This window comes from Pristiophorus japonicus, unplaced genomic scaffold, assembly GCF_044704955.1.
Source record: "Pristiophorus japonicus isolate sPriJap1 unplaced genomic scaffold, sPriJap1.hap1 HAP1_SCAFFOLD_85, whole genome shotgun sequence".
NCBI classification, from domain to species: domain Eukaryota; kingdom Metazoa; phylum Chordata; class Chondrichthyes; family Pristiophoridae; genus Pristiophorus; species Pristiophorus japonicus.
The window spans coordinates 1,452,843-1,457,065 of NW_027254772.1; the positions used below are offsets into that span (position 1 = coordinate 1,452,843).

The 4,223-nt window shown below is 45.6% G+C and overlaps 1 non-coding gene across 1 annotated transcript; it reads right to left on the reverse strand.

The window, feature by feature from the left end:
• Positions 1-868: 868 nt before the first annotated feature.
• trnak-cuu (transfer RNA lysine (anticodon CUU)) lies at positions 869-941 on the reverse strand. The gene has a single exon. It is a non-coding gene; the product is annotated as a tRNA-Lys (tRNA).
• Between the last annotated feature and the right edge of the window lie 3,282 nt (positions 942-4,223).

The window sequence follows — 4,223 nt, forward strand, 5'->3', positions numbered from 1 at the left end:
GAATTGCAACTGAGGGACAGTGGAAACTTCAATAACTGAACTTTAACTATTTAAGGATTTTGAATCATTGATGAAGTTTTCTCCCCTTACTGACTTTACTCACTCTGTATTTTGGAGACTGGTTTAAAATGTTCAGTGCTCATGCGAAAAGGAACCGGGGGCGACTTTTGTTCAATTTATTTCACAGCAAAAATAGTCTCCAAAATAATGTTTCCACCCGTGCTCGAACGGGGTACCTTTCGCGTGTAAGGCAAAACTAACAACTGCTACACTACAGGTAAAGTAATCTTAGGAATATAACCCGAGCTTTAACCGACACAGCTGGCCGAAACGTCAGGAGCTGGTTTTACGAGAATAGAATGAAGGTGCTATATTTAAGAAGGCTGTGAGTGTGGCAGGAATTGATCTCGTGTTTCCCAAACTTCACCCATAGGAACAGGAGATGGCCATTTAGCACCGAGTGGTTATGATCTGGGATGCACGTCTTGAAAGGGCGGTGGAGGCAAATTCAATCTTATCTTTCAGACGGGAGTTGGATAATTTTCTGAAGGAAAAACAATTGCAGGGCTACGGGGAAAGGGTGGGGGAGTGGAACTCGCTGAGAGTCTGCACGGGCTCGTTGGGCCGAATGTCCTTCCGTGCTGTAACCATTCCATGATTCGGTAAGTTATTGGCACATTTCATAGTGTGGGTGGGAGCACAACATTGCAAAGGGACATGGATTGAGTCAAAAAACTAGAGGCATCTGATTCAGGAGATTCGCGGGGAGTGGAAATTTCGGAGTTTAATGACTTTGAAAGGAACATTTTTGTTTTGTGCCGTTTCGGTCAGAGGTTTTCCATGAAAGCAACATGAAATGAAAAGAAATCGCCCAACGTGGGGCTCGAACCCACGACCCTGAGATTAAGAGTCTCATGCTCTTCAGACTGAGCTCGCCAGGTTTCTGACCAACACACGTTTTTATCACTCATTGCAGCCAGGCGCCTGTTGGCTCTGCCCCAGATGTTAAAACTTGCTGTTGAAGAACTGACAGGGTCTTCTTCAATGGTGGACCAGGCTCGAGGGGCCGAATGGCAAACTCCGGCCCCTAATCCGTATGTGTTTATGTTTACGTCTTTATGCGGAGCTCCTTCAGAGTGAACGAGCCAAAGGAGGACAGCGGAAAAGTTACAAGGACACCCTCAAAGCCTCCCTGGTGAAGTGCAACATCACCACTGACACCTGGGAGACCATGGCCGCAGACAGCCCGAGCTGGAGAAAGTCCATCCAGGAGGGCGTTGAGCTCTTTGAGGCTCGATGCAACGATAATGAAGAGACCAAGCGCAGGCAGCAGAAGGAGCACGCGGCAAACCAGACCCAACGACCCCTTCCCTCGACGTATGTCTGTCCCACCTGTAACAGGATCTGTGGCTCTCATATCGGACTGTTCAGCCATCAAAGGACTCACTTTGGGAGTGGAAGAAAGTCCTCCTCGATCCCGAGGGACTGCCTCTGATGGTGTCAATGATTTGCGTGTGAGGCGAACGTGTTAACCGCTACACTGCGGAAACATCTCCACTTTCAGCACCAGATTACCAGAATAAAACCCAATGTGATCGGGAGAAAATGTCCTCATATGCTCAGACCAAAATATATCATATGACTATAGAATTTTATGAATTAATAAATGATGTTTAAATCAATGCTTCTATTTTTTTTACACAGTAGATGCATAAAGATGTGTAAAAGAGATGAACTATTTTTTTTATAAGGTTTTGAATTAAAAGTACAATTTCCCTGACCGGGAATCGATCCCGGGTCGCAGACGTGAGAAAGCAGCTCCGTAACACAGGACTCTGTGCTCTACGGGCTGTTCCCAGGGACACACACCGAGACAGACATCACCTGCTGCTGGAGGGCCATCAACTCAGTCAAAAATGCTCTTTGGTCTTGCCGAAACTTGCTGGTCTTCCAGAGCAAGGAGATGTCCACCTCTGCGCGTTGCAGACTGGCGCAATCCAATATCCAGGATTACGTGCTGAGGGACGCACTTAAAATTGGTGCAGTTGCCGCAAAGGCAGGGTGGGGAAGGGCCACAGTTTAAAGCCCTTCTGACACGGTAAACCCCGGGGCAGGAATCAATATAAAACTCCCCTCGGGCCGTACTTGTAACTTCTTTATTGTGTAAATGGAGCACCATGATCTGTAAACACATCTGTAGTGCCATGTACAATGTAAGGTCTGTTTCGTGATGCACGTTGAAAAAAAGTGTAAATGTACCGTTACCCATTCCATGTACTGTACAGTGACACGTGTGATGTAATTTGTTGAATGTACTACAAGGTATCCCGTATTGTACCGAATTGTACTGGAACTGAAAAGCAAGGATATATATCGACAGGAACTGCCGTCAGAACCCAAATGTAGTGTATGGGATTACTGACCGCAGCTAAATGTACTGAACTGCTTTCGAATGTACTGTACAAATTTTGATATGAATAAAGTATTTTTTTAAATAAAAAAATATTCTCTGCCTGACACCGGGGAAACAGTGAGACAGACGTTGGAGCAAGGGTCTGGTTATTGCCAAACAGCAAAAGAAACATTAATTCTGGAAGAACAATATCCGAACGAACAGTGATCCCGACGTGATTTAAACACGTAACCTTCGGATCTAAAGTCAGACACACTACCGTTGCACCATGAGACCTACATAGCGTGCTGGAGATGTTCCTCTATATGAAGGTTCTGTAATACAAGGGTCTTTAAAATCTCCGTCCATTCCCACCAGGTATCACAAGCAGCACTCACCTGACAGGCACTGTATGGTTTCTTCTTAAAGTTTTCTCTTGCTTTCACGGGAAACCATCATTAATTAACCCCTCAACTTCTTTTGCACAATAACACAAATGCTAATTCAGGAACAGTCTGTACTTCAATCATTTATCCTGTGCTTTGCATCTTAACTCGAAAACCATATCTCATTTTACTCACTCTGTTCTAGCTTTCTGGTTCAAAATCTTGATTGCCGATGACACCACGAATCTGGGGCAACTTTTTTCAAATTTAACGGCACCGGTTATTCCGACCATGCACACAAAATACAATCAGTAGTGAAGATAAAATCCCAACATGCGTATTTTCAGATTCAACGCAGTAGCATTTCAAATAAAGTGAAAGAATTTTACACTGGAAAGATTTGCAAGTGTTACTTGTATTTGTGTCTTTAATTCAACTTTGTGGCGTCTGACTCCCGTTCATGCCACTGCTGAATAAGAAAGGAGGGTTTGACATTGACCAGACTGCACTGCCCCTGATATTTGTGAGCTCATCCTTTATATTCAGTGGTTTCTCGCTCTTTGATGGGCTGCAGTGCAGCGGATATCACGTTGGCCTCACATTGAGTACTGTTGAGAGGGAAGACTCATCAGGGGAGGGCAGCAGCAGCCAAGTTCATGGCACCGTGGCTGGCTCTGCTACACAGGAGGGCAGCAAAAAGAGTGGGACAGCGATAGTGATAGGGGATTCGATTGTAAGGGGAATTATTAGGCGTTTCTGAGGCCGCAAAAGAGGCTCCAGAGGGTATGTTGCCTCCCTGGTGCAAGGGTCAAGGATGTCTCGGAAGGGGTGCAGGACATTCTGAAAATGGAGGGTGAACAGCCAGTTGTAGTGGTGCACATTGGTGACCAAAGATTTAGGTAAAAAAAAGGGATGAGGTCCTACGAGATGAATTTAAGGAGCTAGGAGCTAAATTAAAAAGTAGGACCTCAAAATTAGTAATCTCGGGATTGCTACCAGTGTCACGTGTTAGTCAGAGTAGGAATCACAGGATAGCTCAGATGAATACGTGGCTTGAGCAGTGGTGCAGCAGGGAGGGATTCAAATTCCTGGGCATTGGAACCGGTTCTGGGGGAGGTGGGACAAGTACAAAACAGACGGGCTGCACCTGGGCAGGTCCGGAACCAATGTCCTAGGGGGCGAGTTTGCTAGTGCTGTTGGGGAGGAGTTAAACTAATATGGCATGTGGATGGGAAGCAATGCAGGGAGACAGAGGGAAACAAAATGGAGACAGAAACAAAAGACAGAAAGGAGATTAGTATAAGTGGAGGACAGAGAAACCCAAGGCAAAAAACAAAAAGGGCCACTGTACAGCAAAATTCTAAAGGGTCAAAGTGTAATAAAAAGGCAAGCCTGAAAGCTCGGTGCCTCAATGCGAGGAGTGTTCAGAACTCAGGAGAGGGCTC